This window comes from Vicugna pacos, chromosome 4 (assembly GCF_048564905.1).
Source record: "Vicugna pacos chromosome 4, VicPac4, whole genome shotgun sequence".
Lineage (NCBI taxonomy): Eukaryota > Metazoa > Chordata > Mammalia > Artiodactyla > Camelidae > Vicugna > Vicugna pacos.
In genome coordinates this window covers 63,546,774-63,573,494 of record NC_132990.1, presented here as the reverse complement: position 1 = coordinate 63,573,494, position 26,721 = coordinate 63,546,774, and the positions used below count along the sequence as shown (strand labels likewise).

The 26,721-nt window shown below is 41.5% G+C and overlaps 1 protein-coding gene across 7 annotated transcripts in view; it reads right to left on the bottom strand.

The window, feature by feature from the left end:
• PAPPA (pappalysin 1) overlaps positions 1-26,721 on the bottom strand; it is a 481,990-nt gene that overhangs the window by 236,211 nt on the left and 219,058 nt on the right. For all 7 annotated transcript variants that reach the window (XM_072960003.1, XM_072960000.1, XM_072960005.1 and 4 more), the window contains one exon: positions 1,512-1,629. The gene's annotated coding sequence lies outside the window, so the exon portion shown is untranslated. The remainder of the gene's footprint in view (positions 1-1,511; positions 1,630-26,721) is intronic.

Here is a 26,721-nt window from a genome sequence, read left to right as displayed (position 1 = left end):
AGGAGAAGGGATTCTCCCAAAGTCACACAGGCAGACCATTCCAAACAGATGATTTTCTGGTTTCCTTATTCCCAAAATGATATTTTTCCCCACTATAACGCTGCCTTTCTCATTGCAGATGACGATAATTCACTTATTCATTCAATAATTATTTATCAATTATCAATTATGTGCCTGGCACTGTGCCAAGGTCTCGCTAGCTGTCTAACATGATTTTTCACTCTCAAATTATTATCTTTGTCTGTCTCTAATAGTTGAAATGTATTGTTGGCTTATATGTGGTGAGTGCTTATGCATAACACCATTTAATCTTTTTAATAACCCGAAGAGGCAGGTAATATGACGACTTCCATTCTATTGGGAAGCAAAAGAGCTTTAGAACATTCATGAATTTGTAACAGCTGAAAACCAGATATGCTTGCCTCCAAAGCCCAGGTTTTTAGCCTTTAGGACAAACTGTATCAATGAGAAATTTGGAAGTTCCTTCCAAACAACTGGAGATTTACTGTGCAGTTTTCCAAGCCTGTCCTTAAATTCATGGTTCTAGAGAACTAGCACTAGCTAGTCCTCCATGGTGAAGTCAATGGATGGGCAACACTACTGAAATGAACATTGAGAGAGAATGCCACTCAATCCTGAAAGCACACGGACCATCGACTGCCTTGGACCGTATGTGACAGCACTGATTTTAAACAGTTAGTAAGTACTAACAACAACAACTGTAGCCTTAGATAGTGGCCCTCGTGTACGTGGAGAGCTTTGTGCTCTTCACAAGAAAGTGGTGCATAAAGTTAACGTGCCATGTCGTGCCGAGACATGACCAACTTGCGCTCGGATCTGTTTCTGTGGTTTTCACTAAGGACCAGGAGGTAGGCTGGACTGACTGAAGAGTTTTCGTAGGAGCCAAGAGTCCAGGCTGTCTTCTCACTTTTGCCACTAAAGCTCTTTGATGTCTTAGACAAGACCTTTCCCTTTCCCTTTGAGAATCTATCAAAACTTTGGAGGTGGAAAACCACCTGGCCGCCGGTCTGATAGCCGACAGATACGCACCTGCACAGTTGTGCTCTAGGACCACTGTCCATCCTATTCTCAGGGCCAGTGTACCTTCTGATTGGTTGATATCTGAGACCTACCAGTAGCTACTCCATGTTGACAGTTTATGCCTGATCTTAGAGGGCTGATCATTATCCAGATTCCAGTGGGAATCCAGTTAAGACCCCAGGATGATATGCTCGCTGAGTCCTTCCCACTCAGTTCTGCCCTGATTCCCATCGATGCTCTGGCGTCACTCCACATTACAGTTGGCACAGTTCAGAATGGTGGGTGAGCTCTGGAAGTCAAATGGGCTCTGAGGTTAGAAGTGGTTCTCTGAACAGAAGCCTTACCCAGAGATCCAGGCTTCCACCCGCCAGAGGTCTCAGCACCTTTCTGAGGCTGTCTGGACCATTCCAGAACACATGTTCTCAAAGGCAACATGAACTTATCTTTATGTCCTGCATCGTTATACTCACCATTCAGAGGGGAGAGGAGTGAGCACTGTCAGCCCAGGAAGATAAGTGGGGAAATCACTGGGTGATGGTTCCTGGTCTCAGTCACTCAGTGTCTCCATGCGAAGCCCGTTAACAGTCCCTGTGGAGAGAGGCAAAGTTGGAGAGCGGTGATGAGTCCCCACACGGGGCCCACATTGGCCGGGTTTGAACCTTGACTGTGTGTGTGCAGGAGACTTAACCTGTTGCATTCTCTCACCAGCAAAATGAGGGCAGTAAGAGTAAGATCTATCCTTTAGGATTTCAGTGAGGATTAAATGATTAATATGCATTAAGCAAACAGGGCTTATCTGGTGCAGAGAAACTGGGTAAATATACCAGCTATCCTTATCTTTAAAGTATTTCTACCAAGCTTTCCCCGCTCCTTAGCAGCACCCCAGATAAAAGTGAACGTAGTATTCTCTTACCAATTTAAGAACCATTTATCAGCCACCCACTGGGTACAGACACTAAGCTAAGCACCAAGGATTCAACTATGATCCACGACTTCATGAACTTACCTATCCAAAAATAATACTAATGGGTACACACTGAAAATCACAAATGCTTGGCCCTGTTTATGTGTTTATTAACCTGATTAATCCTCACAACAAAGTCCCAAGTTAAGCACCACTAGTGCCTTCACTTCACAAAGGAAGAAAACTGAGACCCAGAAAGGATAAACAGTCATCCATATTATTAAAATGTGGTAGATCCACGATTCAAACTCAGGCAGTTTGGGTCCTAAACTTAGTCTTCAACTACTTGGTCACATATCTCACTGGAAAGGCAAAACATTCAATATTTAAAAAAAAAAATCAGGTGTGATAGAGATGTGTTGGGATATTGACCCCTGGGGGAGGAGATCAGGAGAGCCCAGGGCGAGCAAATGGGAATGAATCAGAGGGACTTTCGCTTTGTCTGTACTGTTTGGCTTCTAATTTTTCAGTGAAGATAATTTGTGCATGAATTTTAGATATTAACAAGAAGAGGAAAATACTTAAAGGTGAATTAGGAACCCTCTTTCTATACCAAGTCCACATCAGAGGTTGCAAAATGCTTTTCTCTCCCATCATCTCCAATTCAGAACCTCCCTGCAAGGCAGCGATCTTTACTAGCTCCATTTAGAGATGAGGAGCTTGAAGTTCAGGGGCTTCCAGCAACTGACGTAGGTTAAAATAGCTAAGAGGTGGTGAGCCTGGGGTTTTTCATGTGCACCTTGGTTGCTGAGCTTGCTCCATCTTGGTCGGCTAACAAGTTCCCATCACTGTTAGACAATAAAACACAACGATGACAACAATGACCGGGATGAGGATGACAATGCAACAACTAAGATTTTGAGCATGCTTGCTGAGACAATGCATCCTACTACGTTTTCCTTTTTCAAATATTCTCAATGCTCCTTTGAAATAAGCATGATTCTTAGTCATACTTTCCAGATGAGGAGCCTGAGGCTTCCCAGGAGAGGCTAACCAACTCACTGGAGGTTGCTGTGGGGAAGTCGATCAAAGTCACTGAACAAAAGACTTTTTGCTCTTAACTACTCTCCACTGATGCTTCCATTGTTAGTCATTGGGAGAAGAAAATAGACCCCCCACCACCGCAACTTCAAGGCCAACTTCTGACAACCTGAGCAGCTGTCCTGCCATTATCCTTCTGACAACCTCTCCACCCATCTGCACATCAGTCTCAGCATCTGAGAAATGGAAATAACAATGCCTCCTTCACTGCAGAGTGTGGCTATAAAATGACACGATCCGATATACCCACAGTGCCTGCCCAAGGGAGTATCTCCTGCAGAAGCAGCCTCCTGGCTTTGCAGTCTCATGTAAATACCCTCTCAGGCCAAGCAGGATGCAAGGACCTGGAGAAGGTGTGTGCCTCAGAAACAGGCTTTGGAGCATGAGACAAGTGGGGGTTTAATTCCTGGCTCTGTCACTTACAAGACGGATGCCCCTGGGCAAATGACCTCACCCCTCTCTGAGTCTCCGTTTCCTCATCTGTAAATAGGCTTAGATATTGCCTAATTCGCAGTGCTATTGTGAGGCACGAATGAGAGTGCGCTAAAGCCCCTGGCAGGGCGCCTGGCCCAAAGTACGTGCTCAGTGATGTGGCTGTCTGCCTTAGGTATCTGTATCTCACACCGCACCCAGCCTGTTGCCAGTGCTCAGAACCCAAGGAGTGATAGACTGAGAGTTACTCAACTTTAAAGGAGCAGTTCCAACCACAGATATGTGTTCCAAGGGATCCCATTCTATCCAAATGGACTCATTCATTCTCAGTCTATATTTCACGAGGAGTTAAGAGATTCTTTCATTCTTTATTTTCATTGGAACTTTCTCTCTCTCTCTCTTTTTCCTTTTTTTTCAAAATTTCAGATTCCAGAGGGACTAAGTAAGATAACCTGGGAAGCTAGAAATCGATGCAAATACGTATGTAATTTTTAGATATCCATGTGTCATTTTCTCCATGCCACATCTGATGTGTCTGCCACGCCAGGCAAGCAGGAAAGAAACTGAGACATCCCCTTAACAAGCGAACTTGAGTTGTGTCCTTGATTTATTTGTCCACTAACATGGCTCCCAAACTCTGCCCAGGCAACATACCCTGCTGTAAATACAGGTCTGTCCTTTCATCTGTTACCAGGGAGGCTTAATATTAGTTTGATAATGGCAATAGAACCTTTGCAGGAGGTGCTGACATTCAAATCTGAAGAATGAAATGCTGCTTACTGGGGACCACCAGCAAGGAAGGCTACTGGACTCATTTTTCTTTCTTTTCCTCCCTCCCTCCCTCCCTCCCTTCCTTCCTTCCTTCTTTTCTTCCTTTTTCCCTCCCTCCCCTCCCTTCCTCCCTCTTTCTCTCATCTTCCTTCCTTCTTAAGTAACATGCCATTATAGTAACAAAACATAGGCTCAGGAGTAAGGAGAACTGGCCTCTAAAGCAAACTGTATCAACAAGACCACTTGGGATGTGACTCTCACTATTGCACCTCCTGCCTACCTCACGGGTCGCATGTAAATGACAGCAGTTAACCCCACATCTACCAAGCACACAGTTTATGCCAGACGCCGTGCAGTAAGCTGCACAACCGTTATCCCTTGAAGTCACATAGGTAGTATCTGTCAGAGGAGGACTCAGCCCTGAGTAGCTTGCTCTCTTTATCCACCAAGAAAGACCGTGTATGAATTTAAAAGTCTCCTGAATATAATATAAACATAGATAGGAATGATCATGATCAGTATCAACGATCCGAGTACTGATTCAGGCCACAGTGGCAACTGGTCCACATAAGTACAGTGGGTGTACTTGATTTCATCCCTTACACTCAGAGCACTTGTATAGCAAATATTTTCTATGACCTGACTTACATGGTTGCCACTACTTTTTGGAACATTACAAACACTTTAATGAACATCACACTTCACTAAGACTGACTACAGGGTCTTTTATGGTAAGTGCCATAGAATCTAGAGCCATATACCCCTGATTTTATGAACGTTTTCACGTTCTAATGAAATTCCTCTGAAGATGTCCTTACAATATTCTAGTTTGGTGTCGTTGCTGAATGAGATGTAGCTTAGTTAATAAAACCCCTGGAAAGAGATGCCAAGAAAGGCAGAATTAGAGAGAAGCTTATCTTGTCCAATAGCTCTCATCTCCATTTTTAAAATTAATTAATCAACTAATTAATTTATATAGTCTTTTTTTTAAGAAACTTTATTTATTTTAAATAATTAACTTATTTTTATTTCTCCCCTTAACAGAGGCACTGGGGATTGAACCGAGGACCTTGTGCATATCAAACAGACACTCTACCACTGAGCTAAACCCCCACCTCACCAACCATCCCTGTTTTAGAAATGGCAAAATAAAGGAATAGAGGGGGACGTCGATTAACCCTGGGCTTTACGGAGCCAAGATCCCAGGTCTCCTGAGTCCTACAAAACTGCCCAGTCCCCTCTGCCATAATTCCTGTGGACAGTACTAGTTCAGCTGTATCTTCTTTTGTGCGATTTGCTCACAAAACAACTTTAAAGCCTAGAAGTTTTGTCAGGACAATGAATAAATCCAACTGGTTGTCAGTCATCATAATGACACTATCAGGAATTCCATGACCCCTGCCCATGGCGTGGTTCCAATCCAAAGAGTTCTACATCTCTACAATGAAGAAGAAAAGCTGCCACGCAGAGTAACATGCCATTAAAAAAATACTCATTAGTATTCCTTGTCCTTGAAGAGTGACTGTCATGCCCTTCACAGTTTGCTCAGTGAATAGTCACATGATCAGGGAAGTTATGGGTGGATATTGCAACTCTCCCCACACCCAGGTAAAATTTGAGGTAATTATATATTCTGTTGTTGTTGTTTTCCTGGATTAATAAGCTCCAAACAACACCTTTATTTCCTGGGGGAAAGAAGTCTGACAGCTCCAGATGGTGATCCATCAAAGGCTGGATATGCTCCCTGAATCTTTCTCCTTTATGATGATAGGGTCCCTGGTGGGACAAAGTGCTACTGGCTTGCAGCCTCCACAGAGGAGTGCGGACGCACTGGCCACCACCCACATGCCCACCATCTGAGCCTTGACAGGGAGAGTTGAGATCTTGTTAAAGATCCAAAGCTCATCCTTATCTGTGCCCTGGTCCCATGGAAACATATATGGGATGATCTCTTGCTTGAAGAAGTGTTTTGTTCATGACGTGACTTCTGATAGTCATGCTTTCCATGGCCCCAGGAGGCACAGGAAAATGAAGAATCTCATCTCCCTTGATTACTCTTCAGATCTCCGTGATGACACTAATTATGTAGTCTAATTAGCAGACTCCTGTCCGGAGAGTGTGAGCTCCTTAAAGAAAGAGGGCAAATCTTAAAATTTGCTTGATTTTGTCTTTGGCTCAATGCTCAGTGCATGGAACTTCCTACAGAATGAAACAGACAAAGAATGAATATATAAATTTGCTGATTTTTTGGTAAAACATCAACTGGTAGTTTGGACAGTTTCAATTTCTTGATTTAAAAATATTGTATGTTAGGCAACTGGGATGTCGTCTTTGTCTTCAAAGACTTCACAGTGTAGAGAAGATAATTTTGTAAAATGAGTGCAACAAAGCATTAAAACTACTCTAACAGAGGGGCACATGGAGAATTGGGGGTCCGTGAGGGATAAATGGTTAATTCTAACTTACATGAGTGGTGGAGAGGGCAAAAGTTAGGGAATGTTTCAAAGGGGAAGAACACAAGCTTAAACATATAAGGAGAGGATTGACAGTTCCAGGCAGGGGAAACAGCTTGTTCAAAGACCCTGTGGAAGGTCTTAGACAGATAATATGAAAGGTGCTGTTGGTTGGGCTGACCACAGTATAATGCACATGTTGATCAAAAGCCCTTATGAGATGTTCAGCAAGCTTGAACTTGATCCTGAGGCCAATGGGAGATAATGAATGGTTTCATTTAAGGCACTCATATTACAAGATGTGCATTTTTAAAGGATCACTATGGCTTTTGTTTGAAGGAGGGACACTGGTGGACGCTGGAGGTGAAGAGACAAGACTAGAACCCAAAAGACTGATGTGAAAGGTGGTGAGGTCTGAACAGAGATAATGCCTGGAGGATGATAAAAATATGTTTAGGAAGTAAAATCAAGAGGACTTGGTCATGGGAGAAGGCTGAGACGGAAGGAGGAGTTGCAGAAATTTTAGAGAAAGGAATTTTGGGACCAGATCAAGGGGCACTGGGGAATGAAGAGGGAACTTAGCCCTCATCCTTGCTGGTGGTCTAGGTTGAAATAGTCTTAATCAGGAAGCCAAGGCCAGGTCAGGGGCAGGGGTGGCCCTCTTGATCCCATTGGTAGGACTGGATTATTCCTCAGTGCCAGATGGCTGCTAGCTTCCTGATTTTGACACACTATCTAGGTTTTAGAACAAGAATCAAATTCACTAGTCTTATTTACAGCAAGGTACTGTAAATAAGAGATCCTCAGATTTACAGCCTCTCCTCTGTGTAGGAATTTCACATTCCTTTACACATTCCTTACGCAGGAAGCCATCTGGCTTCCTTAAATACTTCTAATGACCAGAAGCTCAACAACTTACAGGACTGTCCTGGGTGAATCTGGGAAAGTTTAATAGTGGACATTAACCCCAATAAATCGGTTTTCAGTTTACAAAGCACTGTTGCCTATATTCAATCATTAGGTCCTCTACCATCAGGTGATGAGATTTGCTCAAGATCACATCACCAAACAAGTGGTAGCCCCAGTTCTGAAACTCCAAAAGGTGCCTCGATCCTCTGTTCCCACGATGCACATTTGTGCCACTACAAACGTTGCCTCTTCTGGCTTTGTGTCCTTTTCCCTCCACTTCACTGTAACCTCCTTGAGAGCAAGAGCTCTGTTTTATAATTGTTCATCTATCACTAGTTCAGGGACTGGCCCAGAATATATACGTGGATAGTAAATATTTGCTGGAAAACAACAATAAAAAAGCCTATCTTCTGATTTGGTCCTTTTGTTTGAAAAGATAAAGTCTAAAATCATCTTCCCTGAAACTTTTTATCACAACTTCACTCTCTAAAGTTGTCAAGAAGAAATATCTGTCTTTCACCTGAGAATCTTCCATCATGCCACGTTAATCTGACCTTCATTGTCCACAGCTTTTACATATGGCTTCCAATTCTCCCTCCCAGTCAGAAACTTTCCTTTTCCCCTTTGCTTCTTCTCCTTTTAAAAATGTTACTAATTAATAGTGGGTGCAACAAATAGATCCCCCACCACAACCAGCTGTTCCCTGATTAAAAAAGCCTTGCCCTTGTATACAAGCCCTTGATGATTTCAAGAGACCAGAGGAAAACTGTCACGGCATCAGGGATTCAGTGCCCGACCTTCAGGCAGTGCCTAAGTCATGCCAAACCATGTGGATGAAAAGAAAACCAAGATGAGTCAGTTGCCCAGATGTTTTGTTGTTGGGTCACCAAGGATCTGGGTGATTGGAAGCCTGGATGCCAGAGTTTGTGTGGCCATGTTTAGCCTCAGCTTCTAAGAGAACACAAGCCTAATACAGCAAAGGAACTGATGGGACGTAAAACAGAGGGAGAGAAGGAAAGACTTCGGCAGAAGAGGGTCATTGAGGAGGGGAATTAGGCTTCCAGGAGACCAGGGGTGGGGAACAGCACTGGATATACCAAAAAGGGTGGTACTGGGGAGCTCATGTGGTCTTGGGTCGCCATTCCTAGAAGGCACAGCACCAAACATTTTCTGAACACCAACTCTGTGCTAGAGACTCTGGGAGTAAGTGGTGGACAAGATGATTATGGTATGTGCATGTGTGTAGCTTAGTGTTTAGTGGAGACAAGGGACATTAGAATGCCTCTGACAAGCGTTCTAATAGGGAAGTACAGGGCACTGAGAGAACTCAGAGGAAGATCACCCAATCTAGATCTGTGAGTGTGTGAGTGTGTGTATCAGAGGGCATCCCAGAAATCTTCCTGGAGGAAGTGAAATCTAAGCAGAGGCTTGAAGGATGAGTAGGATTTAGCCAGCTGTGTCAGGGAAAGCCTGTCCCCATCAAGTAAACAGCATTGTGAAAGCATGGAGGTGATTAATGGGAGGTTCAAGCAATGGAAGGGATTTTGGTGATGGGGGTTGGGGTGAAGTGGCAAGAAGTGAATCAGGAGAAGTACACCAGGACCAGATGCTGTGAGATCTTGGAAGCTGAGGTAACACTGAACAAGTGGTGGAGCGTGTGGACGTGCACCAGCTAGAGGCTTCCGCTGTGCAGTGAGAATGGGTGGGGAAGGACAAGGTGGAAGGCAAGGAGTCAGTTAGAAGGCTGCTGCAGGAATTCAGATGAGAGGTGACAGAGACCTGGATACATTCCATGTGGCATCAGCGGCCCATTCTCTGTTCTGCCTCAGTCTCTCCCAATTCCCTTTAGTGCTAGTGCTTTAAATGCATCTTCATCCTGTGTATCCCTGCATCTGGGACAACTCCAGGCACATAGAAGATGATCACAAAACAGTTGATGAATAAGTGAACAGGCTAGTTCTGGTCCTTCAAATTGGAAATTCTCATCACTTGACTCCTCTTTCTCTCTCTCTTCTCTCTCTCCCTCTTTCAATCCTGTTCATATGTACAATTCTCAACTTCTAAAAAGGACTGGGAGCTCTCACTGAAAGCACTACTGAATCCACCCAGTGAATTCCTGATCACTAGATTTATTTTTAACTTTTTAATTTGTTTTTTACCATCCCCTGATCACCATGGCAAGTGAATATAAAGACCTTCTGATTTAACAATTTCCCTGTGGAATCATATAACCCCAGACTTGGAAAGGACTTTAAAGATCACTAAATCCAACCTCCATAATAGTTACAATAGTGACTGTATTAAATGCTTACCAGCTACCAGGCAGTGTTCTAAGTGCTTTTTGCAATTTTACAATTTAATCCTTACAACAACCCTATAATCAGCTACTATTATGATTCCCATTTTATAAGGAAAAAATTGAAGCACAGAGAAGAAGGGTAAAAAGTACTTAGCCAAGAACACACGGCTAGGAAGGGGTACAGCTAGGCAGTACATACCAACAGTTTGACAACAAAGTCTGTGCTCTCCAAAACCTGCCAGCACTTAAAAAAAATTTTAGCCATTCTCAAAAATTGAAGTGTAATTTACTATATTGCATTAGTTTCAGGTGTACAGTAAAATGAGGCACTTTTTTTCAGATTTTTTTCCATTATAGGTTATTGCAAGATTTTGTAGTTCCCTGTGCTAAGGACAGCATTTTAAATCCCACTCGGAGATTGAGTTCCTTCAATGCCACCCCTAATAAACGGTCTTTCCGTTTCTTCAATGTATTTAATGACAAGAAAGCTGGAAACAAACTGAGGGAGAATGCCCCTTCCCCAAACACAAAGCTGGAATTTATTAAAATGCCACCCATTGAGATGGCTGAATGATAACTTTCCTCTTCCCCCTGGGGACATGTGGTTTGGGTTACAAACTCCAGGGAACGCTGTCCTCTTTATCATCCATCGATCCATCAGTCTCTTTGTAAGTCCCCTCCTCGGGCTTGGAAGGCTTTTAGTGACCACTGGGCTGGGTTCTGTTCCCCACCTCTGTGTTCTCACTCATCCTTTCACTTCCTGATCCAGCTCTTAGCACATTGTTGTACAAGTGCCTCAGTATCTGACTTCCCCTTCCTGGCCTTGTGGACATTTAAGTTCCCCACTTCTAGACCAAATGATCTCAAAGATCCTCTCCACATTTAAAATCCTTGGAAGCCAGCCCCTGGTTATTGGCCATAATCAGGGGCAAATGTCATCTACTGATTGTTTTTACCCTGATAGAATAAACATATTCTAAATGTACATTTAAAAAATTATCTTGTGATGGAATCACTTAAAGAAATCTTCAAGAGGGAGTTGGAGTTGGAATCATTTGGAGAAATTAAATCATTTTCTCCGACTGTGAAGGCCCTGGCTATTCCCCCATCCCATATGTCCCCCACCAGATAAGTCAGTATGGTGAGTAGTGTAAAAACTTGAAATGCAAGCCCACTTAGGAATGAGTAAGGAACAGAAGAACTCCCGGAGATGTATACGCATTATTTGGTGCTATCCCTAGCCAGTATTCCAACTGCAATTTTTCTTCCAAGGTGTGTTCCAAACTCTGCAAGACAAGATGGACGGGAAAGAAGAAACTGGAGGGAAACTTCAAGAGCAATTCATGCATCAAAAGTAAAGACAAGGATGAGATCTAAGATGTGCAGTCAGAACAACATCTAGCACACAGTTGGCATTCAGTAAGATGGTGACATACGGGGGGGAAATTTGTGATAGCAGCTTTTGCAGGAGAGATGCACAGGTGTGTGTTAAGGAGAGACCTGCATATAATGTAGAGCTGGACCACCTCCGGGTAGCATGCCCGAGGGAGGAGAACTGACATTTGGGGGCAGCTGTAGCATATCACACACTTCATATTTTGTGATCTCATTTACTATTAATCGTAACTCTGCAATGTGTTCGTTCTAGTAAGGCTCCTGTGGCTCAGGGAGGTGAAGGTCACTGCCTGCTCACAGGGCAAAACCTGGACTCAGGACACCTGGCTCCAGCTGAGTGCTCTTTCTGAGGCACCTAGGTGCTCTCCCTTCCTCTAGCTCTTCATGATGTTTGTTTCTGATAACACCTCCCACCTACTCAGGTGCTTTGTCTTCTGGTGCCCTCCGAGCAGGAACTAGGTTCCTGAAGTCCGACTTTGCAGCAAACATCCTCTCTGGCTTCTAACCGAGAGTGGTCCAGTCAGGTCTCTGGGTTGGTTCCACTTCCAAACAGTCCCTCTCCCTCTCTTTGAAAATGTCTGAACTCCTGGTCTCTTGCCAAGTATGAGGGAGACTTCTGGCAGACTGTCCCTCTACCTGAGGCCATAGTAGTCTGGTCACATGTAATGAGAGAGATGGAATTTCCCTGATTCAGCCGAATGAAATGAACAAGAGTTGGCCCGATTCTGTCTCCTGGTACGAATAAATACGTAGGATGCATGAAACTGTCTCACAGACCTCCTTGTCATTTTGGGTTTGATGAAAAGTAGAACTGGTCTCTGGTTTATAGGAGCCAGAAGAGGACAGGTGGGTCATTTTTTAGTGGCAGAAATGCTGCTGAGAAGTCATCCAGAGGAAAATGGAATGAAGACAGTGACCGACAAGTTGGATAGTGTGGAAATTTACCCCAGGATTCTGTCAGAACTGGATTTGAATTTTGCCTCTTGCTTGCATATTATAGAATTTTTAAATATGATAAAATATACATAACACAAAATTTACCACTGTAACCATTTTTAAATGAACAGCTTGGTGGCATTAAGTTCATTCACATTGTTGTGCAGTCATCACCACCATTTATCTCCAGAACTTTTTAATTTTCCACAATTGAAACTCAGGATCAGTTAAACAGTAGCTCCCAATTCCTCCTTCAGCCCCGGGCAAGCACCATTCTCCTTTCTGCCTCTAAGAATTTGACTATTCTAGGTACCTCATCTAAGTGGAATTATACCACATTTTGTGACTGGCTTATTTCACTTAGCATAATAGCTTCAAGGTTCATTTACGTTGTAATATGTATCAGGATTTCCTTCCTTTGTAAGGCTAAGTATTATTCCTTTATACGTATACATCACATTTTCTTTATGCATCTGTCGATGGCTTCCTGAGTTGCTCCCCCTTTTTGGCGATTGTGAATAATGCTGCTATGAATATGAATGTGCAAACACTATAAAAATAGTTTGATTGCCAATGATATATATATATATTTTAAAGCTTACATTATGTTGCCAAAACAGGAGCCCACTGAACCTACTGTAATGAGTGAAATAATTTTTGGCATAACATAAAATTGAATGTTGCTAAGGGGATCATAGGAAGTTGGTCTTCCCTCTTGTAACAGAAGTCTTTTTCTTAAAACAAAATGTCATCATGTCCTTTCCTTTAAAAAAAAAAATCTCCTAATGCACATTAGTATCAGAATAAAATACAAGCTCCTTAACATGGCATGCATGGTCTCAGCCAAACCTCCCAGCCTCATGTGCTGTCAGTCCGTCCATCCTCAAGCTCCCTGTGCAGCAATCAGACCACGTGGAGCATGACCTCTCCTTGATGCTTCAGGGTCTTCACTCTCCATCCCCTGCACCTTCCCTGTGAGAACCCCACACTACAGCACTTACAGTCCGGTGTGGCACCATGGTCTCTTCCCACGCCATTTCCCTATGAGCTACTGGGGGGGGGGGGTTACCTTGTTCGTTTCTATAATACATGGAAGGAACTAATTTTTTTTTCAAGTGAAAGAATAAATGAAGGTTTGAAATCTCTTCCAGTAGGTAAAACAGGATTTGGACATCTCAGTCAGACTCAACTGAACATCTTGATTTGCTATACAAATCCCTTCTAAAGACACAGTGCAAAAGGAAATTTAAGTCCCAGACATATCTGAAGCCTGGGGATTTTCATTTGCGGGCTCAGATAAGAGCTGGAAATCCCATAAGTTTTTTTTTTTTCAGCATACGAGCAGCAGGATGAGGTCACAGTAAAGGTACCACGAGCTAGAGTCTGCATTAGAGGGACGGGGAAGAGGAAGGCATCCCAACTATCCCAGCTCCTGAGGAGCTGCGGCCTTTCTCATCAACAGTCATTCCCGTGGGCCTTTCATAATCCCACAGAACAGGAATAATTTGGACAGAAGTTCATCGTGGCAGACGACTGAAGGCCATGTGACAAGTCTTGCTCTCTGGCTTTGGTTCACTCATTGATAAAATGAGAATGTTGGCCCAAGATTCTAAAGTGCTCCACTTCTGCCAATTTGGCAGTGCTCTCCCAGCACAAGATCCTCGGTGCAAGTATTTCCCAAGGCAGTCCTGAAGACCTTTTAGAGTTAGCTTTTTTTTGGGGGGGGGGGCAGTAAGCTGTCCAGAATATGTACCCATTGGTTTAATTTTTCTTTCCTGATCCCCAAAGAAGTCTGTTCCTTCATCTCCCTGAACCTCTAGACATTTGTTTCCCCTGAGCTCGCTTCTCTCTAGGCAAAGTTATCAGCTCCCTCTGGTTCATCATTTTCAGACTCTTTCCCATGCTGAACATGTACCAGCTGTTCTTTCTATCTTCAAGGGTGGTACCAGAGGTGGGTCCCAAGACTCCAGGGGAAATCAGCCTGGCACATCTAGAACCTGACTTTGATGTTTCTGTGTGTAACAGCAGGTCAGTGATGTCAGCTGAGATTTCATCCAGAAGCTGGGAGTAATTTGAATCTTAAGGTTTGCATTCCTTGAGAGAAGAATACAAAGTTCTAAGAGAGGAAGACCGAGCAAAAGAGATGGAGGAAAACTGGGAATCTCTTTCTTTATGGAGTCTTCCTGGATGAGCCGTCTCTTGGGGTATTCATCTTCTATTGCTGCCGTAGAAAACAGTATTCCATGAGTAGCTTAAAAAAGCATGATGTAGTATCTCCCAGCTCTGTATGTCAGCAATCCAGTTTGGCTTGGCTGAGGCTCACAAGAAGCTCGGAGGGCTCTGCTTAAGGTCTCACAAAGGCGAAATCCAGGTATCCACAGGGCTGCGTTCCTTCTTGGGTCCCTTGGGTGAGAATCCATGTCCAGGCTCCGTCAGGTTGCTGGAAAAATTCAGTTCCATGTAGCTGTTTAAGATGGAAGACGCAGTTTCCTCGCTGGCTGTCAGTCTGGAAGGATGGCAGGAGATGAAGTTGATGGTGAAAGCAAGGGCCAGATTGTGCCTTGTAGGTACTTGAATTCTATCCTAAATTCAACAGAAAATGCAGACACAGTCTCATTTGTACTTGTAGACCTCACTTTGGACTCTGTCTGGGGACTGAACTGTAGCAACACAAGACTGGAAACAGGAATACCAATTCAGAACCTATTGCAGAGGTCCAGGAAAAGATCACAGTGTCTTGGAGTCTAGTGACGAAGTCCAAGACCTAATCTCTCAAGCAGTGCAGCTTCAAGTTTCATGTCACAGTTTGGGAACTTCAGGATCAACTCACTTAGTTTTTGAAGTTAGAGTCCTGAAGAACATTCAGTATAACTTTGCATTTCAGAGGCAAATAAGAAAACTAAAATCCAGCCTGGAGTAACGTGTCCAAGCTCACCCAGTAAGCTGGGGCAGAACTGTGACCAGCACCTGGGCTGCCTGACTCCTGGCTCAGTGCTCCTTTTACTGCGCCGACAAGCTCAGACTTGGTCCTCGTATTTCACAAGCTCCTTGCTTGGGATTTGAAATGGCTCGTGAAATGCAGAGACTCTTTTTGGTTGACAGAAGGAAGATATGCTGTTCTTGATGCTGAGGGTTGCAATAGGTAAAATAAAAGTATGAATCAAAGGGAAAAAAGAGGGATTGTCTGCAGGTGTCAGGGAAATAAGAAAAAATCTTCCTAGAAACAGGCCAGCAGGAGCAGGACTGATTTACTTTGATGCCACCAGGATGACCTGGCAAATCTGGGGCTGGTCCCCTACCATCTACCAGGAATGGATTCTTGGAAGGTCATAACTTCTCATGTGCCCTTGGCAAAACTGTAAGGTAGGATGCAGGCACAAAAACATAGTTAATTCATGTCCTGCTTATTTAGAATCATTAAGAGAAGGTATGAAGTTATGTGTGATGCTAACGTACAACAGAGGCCAAAATAGTAATGACACTTGCTCTTAGTGGTAACAGTGTATTTTTTGCATAATGCAATCTTCTCTGACTTTAATCTTCACCATCTTCTTTGCTTCTTCATATTGATTTAATCTTACTGTGTCTGTGTAATTCGTACAAGTCACATCTGTGTGTGTGTGTGTGTGTGTGTGTGTGAGATATACTAGTGTGTATCAACTACATTTACATATACTTCTTTTTTCTATAGTGAGATCCTGGTTTAGCCTAAAGGGAATTTAGCCTTGACTGTGTATGCCTAATGAGGCGATAAATTTGGTATACCCATAGGCATCTATTTGCGTGAATTAATGTATATGAGAACTTTGCATCTATTTTTTTTTTCTCTTAGTGAAGGAGGAGCAAGCAGGCTGGTGCCCTGGTGAAGGTAGAAAGAGGAGACATGGAGGAGGGAGAAGACTTAAGAGTAGAATGGGCAAAAGGTCATCTGCTTCTTAATAGCACCATGGGTTAGTTTTGTAAGCAGATCTCTGGGGGAGAAGGTGGAGAGGACAGGGGAGTACAGGAGGCAGAAAGCAGAGGAAGATGCTTCTTTCTCAGGTGGGTTCTGACCCTTTGGAGAGAACTGTTGGTGGCGAGAGCTGAACAGCCTCTTTTCATGAATAATTTGAGACATAACTCACAATAAATAAATAAATTAGCTATAACTGTATAACAAACCAGGTCCAAAAACTATAGTGGTTTTCAATAAACATAGGTTATTTTTCACACGTCTCTGGGTTGATTGGGCAGTTCTTCCGGTCTTCCTGGGATATAGGTGATCAGCTGAGTGTTGGTGAATCTACAATAGTCATAGCTGGGCCAACTACCTCTGCTTCACACGTCCCCTTCTCCAGCAGTTTGTTCCCGGCATGTTCTTGCAAGCCCTTTTTCAAGTCTCTGCTTATATCAATTATCTCATTGGACAAATCAGTCACATGGCCCAAGCCCAGAGTCAGAGGGCTTACCATCAAAAGGGTACAGATGCAGAGGGGAGTGAAAACTTCTGCTGTTAGTCTACTGCACACAAGTGAACTTTCTTCACGCTCAGATGATGGACCCATGCTTAGTTGAGCAGTGGATCATCCTGCCCATTTCTGACTGAAACACACCTTGGCTCTGGTTGTAATGTGTACTGTAGACAAAACAGAAGAGTTGGGCAACTCAAGGAGCTCCTTCCTACTCATTGCTGAGATGGTGGTGTAACGTGATGAGTCAGTTACTCCATGAGCAGAGCCTCCGTGATGATCCACCCTGGGCATGTTGGGGAAGTCCTCGGTAAGTCTTCGGCGGTGTGTTCTGAGGGACCCTGGAATAAACCATCTCAGTGGGAGCACGTGAGTCCTTTTCAGGGTCCTGAGAGCCACATTAATGGTGAGCAACTATTCCAAGTGACGTTGTGCAGAAGAAACTAATGAAGGGGCCAGAAAAGAAGGACAGGAGTTAACTCACTACCCATCACATGTTAATACCAAAAAATAACTGGAAAGAGACTTCAGCTGGAGAATGCTGAGGTCCTACAATCATGGAGGTGGAAATTTGTAACAGCAAAATTTGGGTGTTCATGATTTACAAAGGTTCATGCATTTCCAAATATGTTACAACCTAGATTTCCTACCAATTATGATAAGATTTATTTTTTGATTTAGGAAGATTTTAATCTAATCAACATCAAGTGGATAATACCTAGTGGTTTTTGTCACAGATTTTTGCAGAAAGAGGCATGGAAAAGTAGGAAAATATTTTGCACTGGCATCAGGTAGACCTGAATCAGCACCATAATTTTACCTCTAAGTGGTGTTTAACATTGGCTAATTGCCTAACGCTTCTACGCTCTCATCTGTAGAATGGGAATAACCAGATCTTTGTCATGAGGTTGGAGGAAGGATTAACAATAAAGCATGCAATATATCTGACACATCACAGGTGTTCTAATAAATGTAGTTGTTTTCATCATTGAATATTTATTGCATGTCAACTAGAGGCCAGGCATGATCCTACATGTTACAGGTTCAAAAATAGTCAATAGTCCCAGCACATCACACAGGGATTCACAGAATAAACAAATGAGTAATGATATCTGTTCCCCCTATAGAGCAATGTATTTCTTGAGGTCACAGAGCTGTGTCCTTCTTTGTAGACCTAGTATCTCCAGCATCTAGCATAGAGCATGAGGAGTCAGTGTCTTTTCAATTAAACTGTATCACATCTTAGAAGTCTGGTCTTAGCACAATTAATGTGGAGTCTCACACAAAATAGCTGCTTAGTACATTCTGGAAGAATGAATGGCTGATCAAGAGAGAGAATGAGAAAAAAAAAAGGAAGAAGACAAGAAAGAAGGGAGGAAGGAAGGAAGTGAGGAAGGGAGAATAGGAAATGGGAGGAAGGGAGGCAAGAAGGAAGGAGGGGAAATAAAAGAAAAGAGATTGAAAGAGAAAGAAACAGAGGAAGATGGAAAAGAAGGCTCCTCCTTCCATCGTTCCCACCAGATTCCTGAATGTTTGCTCTAGAGAAATATCACTGTCCACCTCTGATGGAGATGCAGTTGCAGGAGTAAATGGGCCAGCAAAACAACACAATCATGGCCCCAGGCAACCGAGGCAGGGAGGTAGGGAAGACTGACAAATTCCTCAGTTCCCTATCTTCTTGGAATGAAGTTGTCTTTTTTTTCCTTCTATTTTTTTACCCTCTGATTGACAGCCGACCCCCTCCCTGCCCCCACCCCTAGTACTCATGTGTGCTCATCTCAGATACCAAGCTCTCCCCCAGTCCTTTTCTCTCAACACCAAGCACAGCAGTAATTTATCTTCCCCTGGCTAAACCCCTCCAGGGAGCTCCAATCTCCCACTCCCCTCACCCTCTGCTACACCTTAACCTCTCATCACCCCAACCGATGCCCCCCTCAGCTCTTGCTCCTATCCCTCAGTTGTCAGAATCTGCAGAAATTAATTGATTGGGGAAAGTAGAATTCAGGGGGGCTGTAGTAAATCAAAACATTCCATTCATTCTGCCCCAGCTTTCAAGGAGAACAGGGATTCTTCAAAAAAATAAGGAGGGAAAAATAGGACTGAGGGGGGTGGGGTGGGGGAAGGAAAAGCAGAGGAAGAGGAGGAGATCTGAAAAATTGGATTTAGGGTTCATGTATTAGATATTTGACCTATGTGCTTCTTGGGGCAATGTTGCTGCATGAAATAAATACTGTCTTGAGCTTTCAATGAAACTATTGCCATATGTTGTGGGGCTGGAAAGTTGCCCGTCCCTTCTCTGCACCCCTAACTCCCTTCCTACCCCCACCTCCGTTGATTCGCTTAAGGCTTTGATTAAGTTTGGTGAAATTCATATCTTTGCCGTCACTTTCCTATATGTTACAGATGGACTGGAGAGGAGAGTCTTGCTGCCAGCCAGTGGAGGAGAAGGGGGGCGCTCTTCTCGCCGGGTGCCGAAGGTCCAAGAGCTCAAATACTTGCAAGGGTTCGTGCCTGCTTGTGTAAGAACACTGGGCAACCCCAACAAGGTCTGGAGGCTGCCATGAAAGAGTACAGAGTCAAAAATCTCTCCTGGATGGAAGAGTGAAAGTTGCAGGGAGGCAGACTTCAGTTCAATTAAAAGGGAAAACAGGACTCTTCACGGCAATTAGAAATATCTTAAAATAAAGCAGACTTCCCCAGGAGGTAGGAACTTTCCTTAACTTATCACGTTTAAGCACACATGTCAAGATGCTGTGGAGAGAAACTGTAAATTGGATGAGGGCTTGACCTAGATCTATGGTTTATAAACTTCTATGGCTCTGGAAACCATACTGGTTGTTGGTTAATGTTTAATCAAACTGTACTGGGACCCCCAGCATATATATAAGGGGAAAAAAGAAAAACAGCACTGTGCTTTTTTGACCCCTGGGAATGATTTAACATTTTCATTTTCTTGATAAACATAAAAATCAAGATATTTGGAGTTTTGATGACACAGTATTGACAAAGTCCTGACTGACAAAGATAGGTGGACTCTATAACAACTTAAAACAAAAAAACTTGCCTTGGAGATTCTGGATATTTTCTAATTAACAGAGATGACTGGAGAAATTGTGAACAGAGTTCTAGGCCGAAAGCAGTAAACATGTGCTGAGCCCTGAAAACACCGGGAAGCTGTGGAACAGTTTTGAAAACAACTGCTCCGTAGATCTGCGAGCTCCCACTTTCCTCTGAAGTTGTACAGTTTTATGAGTTTTGAATATTCCAAGGAAAAAAGATTTCTCCTCTATGGGATAGACTGAATGAATCCTGTATTTCTTTAGAACTGGAGATTACGTCCAGGGAGCTAAGTAGTATTTAGGAATGCTTGTAAAACCAAGATTGAAAAGCAACTTAGTCTAACACAACTGATCAAGGCAGGTGGTGTCAATCAGCACAACGAGGGATAAGAAATAATCTCAAATATGCGTCTTAGTTCAAGATCCCTAAAAACAGACCCTGAGGCAGGAATCTGAATGTAAGCAGTGTACGTGGGAGGTAATCTGAAGAAACACTAGTCGGGGAGTGGGGAAGTATGGCAAGGAAGGGGAGGAAACCCAATAAGCGAGTTACCACTGCGTGTGGGCAACTGGGATTGTTATCTCCCTGAGGGACTCTGGGAGCCAGTCTTGAACATGCACTCAGAGTCATCCAAAGGCACTCATCTCACACTCATTAAGATGGCTACTGTCAAAAACAAAACAGAAAATAAGTGCTGAGAAAGTGGAGAAACTGGACAACTTGGGCAATGTTGATGGAAATGTAACAAGTGGAAAATAGTATGGCAATTGCTTAAAAAAGTAAAAATAGAATTTCTATATGGTTCAGAAATTCTACCTCCGTGTATATAACCAAAAGAATTGAAAGCAGGGACCCAAACAGATATCTGCACCCTCATGCTCATAACAGCATTATTCACAAGAGCCAAAAAGTGGAAGGCAACTCAAATGTCCATCTACAGATAAATGGATAAAGAAAATGTAGAATATATATATATATTATGTATATATATATATGTAATTATATATATATATGTATATATATATATATAAGCCTTAAAAAGAGTATTATTGAGCCTTAAAAAAGAAGAGAACTCTGTCATTTGGGACAACATGGATAAACCTGGAGGACATTATGCTAAGTGAAATAAGCCAGACACAGAAAGACACATGTATAGTGATCTCATTCCTCACTCACATATAACGTGGAATTTAAATAGTCAAACTGACAGATGCATTGAGTGGAATGGTGGTTGCCAGGGGCCAGGGGGAGGGGGAAATGGAGAAATGATGGTCAAAAGGTACCACATTTCAGTTACATAAGAAATAAGCTCTGGAGGTCTACTATATAGCATAGAGCCTAGACTTTACAATACTGTATCATACACCAAAAATTACTAAGAGGATAGTTTTATGCTAAGCGTTCTCATAGTAACAACAACAGCAGCAACAGTAATAAGGCAAGAAGAAACTTTGGGAGGTGACGTTATGTTTACGGCTGTGATGGCAGTGATAGTTTCACAGCTGTATGTTTATTCTCAGACTCATCGAGTTGCATACATTATATATGTACAACTTTTTACATGTCAGTCAGATCTCAATAAAGTGGTTTTTAAAAACTAGCTATATAATCATAGGACAAGTTTTACACTTCTCTAAGCCATGATGCTTTCATCTGTAAAACTGGTACGGTATTATCTACAGTAGGTGATTGTCGTTTGGTCTACCATCGATACAAGCTGGTTCCCAATTTTAGAGACCGAACTGTGAGTCTTGGAGGAAAGTAAGGAAGCCAACGGAAAGAAATTCATCCCTTTAGGTGTCCTGGGCTGGAGGGCATAACTTGCATCTTATTGATCGGATGCTCCTTCTTTGGACTTCGGGGGTTGAGTGGGTGGTTCAGGTACAAAGGAATGAGAGAGAGAGGATGCTCCGTTGAGGCAGAGATGTCCAGGAGGAGAGTCTGCATCCACAGGTGGTGGAGGCCCACAGATGACTCTGTATCTGCTACCCAACAACCGTCTGGTGCTTAGGACCAGCAGCGGTGACTTCCACTGTTGCTGATTCAGTCCCCATCTCCTAGGATTCTTGTGGGGATTAAATGAAATTAGATACGTAAGGCATTCTCTACAGCCTCTGGCAGGGAATTGTATGGTTGCTTTCCCTCCTTGACCAAGCAGAAATTTTTCAACAGAACTGCAGACTCTTAAGACTCTGAGTTCAGGTGACTGGCTCTTTCTCCATCTTGCACCCATCCATCATGCCCTCTCTCCCTTGTATACTTCATGTACCCTCCCAGGGAAAACAGAAAGGTGAGTGCTCACAGAATTTGTTCCACAACTTAGTTCTATCCAGAAGGAGGTATGGAATGATGAATCTGTTAAGTTTGGTTGTAGTTCATAGACATCATCTATGACAGATGCTCTTTTCCCCCGTTTCTTACCAGTGGACACATTTTTTTTTTCTCTCCCAGTAAATTCTACATAGAACTCCAATATATGAATGAAAAGTTACATTGCTACTTTGTCCCTGCTTTGCAATGTATTTTTCTCCTTGCCAGGAGTGACTTTCTGCCTTGTATTATAATAATTTGTGCTCTGTCTTATCCTACTTCCTTGGTTCTTCATCTGGAGAAGAAACCACTCTATACCTTTACTCTCATCTTTGTGCATACTATGATGTTGTGCACATAACAGACATTCAACAAAGATTTAGCAAAGGAAAGGGTCCACTATTGTAAGCAGTGCTCCTACCATTAGCTTAGTTACTGGTACATTTCTTTTCTCTCCTTTTTTTTTAAATTGTATAGTGCATTTCAATACAAAGTAGCACTTCTTTTTTTGTTAAAAACTTTCTCTACTAGCTGGGCAAAGGGAGAGGGGAACTGCTGAAATCATTGGAAGACAGTAGCTTGTGGTCTCATGGGAGCAGGGAAATAAGAAAAAAATCAGAGTTAAATGGAATGAGTAGAATATTCAACTTTCTTTTATTCTTATATTTTAGGAGTTTCAAAAATAGTTCAGAGTTCCAACATACCATTCATCCAGCTTCCCTGAATGGTAACTTTATATAATGACAGCACATTAAAATAAGTGGAGCATTGACATTGGCACAACACTTCTAAACTACTGACCTTATTTACACTTCACCAGTTTTTACATGCACTTTTTTGGGATTGTATAGTTGTATGAAATGTTATCATATGTATAGGTTTGTATAATCACTACCACAATCAAGATACAGATACAGAATTATTCCATCATCTTCCCTAAAACTCCCTCATTCTTCTCCTTAGTAATCACATGTTCCCTCAACCCTGAGCCTGGCAACCACTGACCTACTGTCCATTGTGATACTTTTGTCATTTCAAGAATGTTATATAAATGGAATCACCCAGTATGTAATATTTTAAGATTTATTTTTTTAAATGCATCCTAAGGACTTTGAGTCATTTAAGTTGTTGGCTGTATCAATAGTTTGTGTCTTCTTACTGCTGTGTAATATTCCATTCCATAGATGTACCACAACTTGTTTATCCATTCTGTTGTTTATCCATTGAATTGTTTCCAATGCTTTGACATTGCAAATAAAGGTTCTATGCACATTCATATACAGGCGTTTGTATTGTATTGGGGCATTTCTCTAGGGTAAATACCCAGAAGAGCCATTACTGGGTCACATGGTAAGTGTATGTTTAACTTTATAAGAAACTGCTAAGCTGTTTTCCAGAGTAAGAATAGCATTTCACATTTTCTCCAGCAATGTATGAGCTACCTTCTTGCTTTGCATCTTTACTAGCATCTATTATTATGAGACTTTTTATTTTAGTCATTTTATTAAGTGTGGATTGGCATCCCACTGTGATTTTAACTTGAATTCCTCTAATGGTATATGATGTCGGACATCTTTTTGCTTGCTGACTTGCCTTCTATATATTCTCTTTGGTGGAGCAACTGTATAAATCTTTCGTCATCTTCTAATAGGATAGCTTGCTTTCTTTGAGATTAAAGCATTCTTTATATATTCTTTATATATTTTTATCTAACAAATTCTTTGTTAGATAAGTAATTTGCAAATATTTTCTCCTAACCTATGACTTGTCTTTTCATTCTCTCAAAAGGGTCTTCAAGTTTTTATGAAGTCTACTTTAACTCTTTTTTTTTTTAAATGGGTTGTGCTTTTGGAATCATGTTTAGAATTTTTCACTTGACTTTATATGACAGAGATTTTCTCCTATGCATTCATTTAGGAGATTTATAGCTGCTTGATTTACATTTAGATCTATGATCCATCTGAGTTAATTTTTGTGTAAGACGTGAGGTTTAATTTGCAGATACTAACTACTATATATAAAAAAGATAAACAATCAGATCTTACTGTATAGCAGAGGGAACTATATTCAATACCTTGTAATGGTTTATAATGAAAAAGAGTATGAAAAGCAATATATATATATATACATATATATGTATCACTATGCTGTACATCAGAAATTAACACATTGTAAATCAAGTATACTTCAGTTAAAAAAAAATAGATAAATTGATTGATTTCTCTGGATGTCCAGTTGTTTCAGGACTATTTGTTGAAAAGACTATCTTTTCCCTATGGAACTGCTTTTGTACTTTTTTCCAAAATAAGTTGAGCATAGGTGTCAATCTATTTATAGTTTCTCCCTATTCTGTTCTGTTCATCTATGTGGCTATCCCTCCATCAGCACCATACTACATAGATTATTGTAACTATAAAGTAAGTTTTAAAACCTGGGGTACTTTCTCCAACATTCTTCCACTTATTCAAAATTATTCTAGCCATTCTAGTTACTTTTGCTTTTCATACAAATTTTAGAATCAGCTTGTCTTATCTACAAAAATCCTCATAGGATTTTGTGGGAATTGCATAAACCTATAGACCAATTTGGAATGAACGGACATTTTTACTTTGTTGAGTTTTCTAATCCATGAACATACAATGTTTCCTCAACGGAAGTATTTTTTAAAAATTTATTTTACATGTGTTTCGCAGATTTCAGCTATGTACTAACAGAGATCCCGCACGTGTTTTGTTAGATTTATACCTAAAACTTCAGGTTTTTTAGAACTATTCTAAATAATATTATGTTTTAAATTTGATTTTCTAATTACTCGCTGCTAGAACATAGAAATGTGGTTGATTTTTTTTTTTCTGTTGACTTTGTATCCTGTATCCTTGCTAAACTCACGTAAGTTCTAGAAGTTCTTTTGTAGAGTCCTAGGGATTTTCTATGTAGACAACTATTTTATTTTTTTCTTAATGTCTTCAGTTAATGAATTTCTTACGGAAGTGAGGATTGAATAGGGCCTGTTGCCGTCACTATATACATTCCCTCAAAGGAGTAGAGAAATAAGATTCAGGGTCCTGGGTTTCAAAATACATGGCAGAAAAAGACAGCTATCAAGATTGGGAGAAACACTTGATTGCTAGAATACTTTGTATTCAGAGTGTATATGAGAAAAATAATTAAATAAGATCAGTAACACTTCAATTCATAAAAAACATAAAAGCAATAAATGTAAATTTCTAGCTTGAACAATTGGCCTGTTAATTCAACATGCTGGTTTCTAAGTTGGGTCATATGAGGCAAGTAGCTACTATGCCGCATTTAAATACTACCACCTAAAGCCATTGATGTTTACTGTTCTCAGGGAGAGCACATTATTTGGTGCTGAGTTGTTGTTAACCCTTGATTGCAACCTTACACTTAAAAATGTACCTTAGTATATTATAGAGGTTTATCACAAATGACAAGGATTCAAGACTTCATTTGAACACATGGTTCTAGTCCATACTGAATGACCGTGAGTGAGTTACTTGTATCTCAGTTTCCTCATCTGAAAATTGGGAATGGTCTCCAAACGCTCTCATTTTATATGTGTATTTCACAAATCCTTGGGAAGCAATGAGGTAAATGCCATTGTCTCAGTTTTCACAAATGAAGACCTCCTGAGAACAGGCTTGACAGTTGAGCTTGCTCCAGATTACAATGCAAATAACAGGCCAAATGGAGACTGGTGTCTAAGAGCTATTGGACTCTAAATCTCGTATTTTAAACTATTAAACTAAGAAGGTCCCAAGTGGCAAAATAAAGAAGCGAATGAAGTTTAGTGGAGCCACCAAAGAGAGATGAGAGTAATCATGCACTACCAGGCCATAGTCTGGCCTTTAGGGGAGACAATTACCTGCCAGGAGAAGCTTATTGATTCATTGCTATTATCTTGTAAATGTGACCATTAACAGTGAGACAATACAAAGGCGCCTCAGTGCATTTAAAAACAGGTATCATTGGTGTATTTTAATTTTAAGGAGCATAGATAGAATTGGGTTTTTAATTAGAGAATTTTTCCCAAACTATTTACAGAAATTTCCACTGAAACAGAATGATGTCAGACATGCGTATCCAGGAGAAATAGGAAAATGAAAATTTCATTGTTTTCCTTTGAGATGTAGACATGGGGATAAATTAAGAGACATTTTAACCACCTTTAATTTTTTTTTTCACCGTATTTTAAGGAGAAACCAAAAAGAAAACAATTGGGTTAATAACATAGGCAGCCAACAATCCCATCAAGCAGTGGCTGATCTCATCTTGAAGATAAAGCTCAAAGAAGTGAATGGACTTCTTTCCAGTTGCATAGCCAGCAAACCATAGATGTGGTACCCAGTTCCAGGCTTCCTAGATTCCAAAACTTTGTTCTGTCCAATGCTTCATCTTGCCTCTCAAAGAATAAACAGTGCTTCTGATTTTGATTCTAAGAATTGACTTACTAATATTTCAAAGGAATTATATAATGGATACACTGCATGGCGTTATTACCAATGGCAGAGTTGATGAATCATTAACATCTCTAACTGGGTGGTGTCACTGTTCCTCCCATGGTTACCTTGTCCGCTTTCCATCCAGAGTTTTGGATTAAATATTCATTCACCATTAAAATATTAATGCAGCCCCACTGTT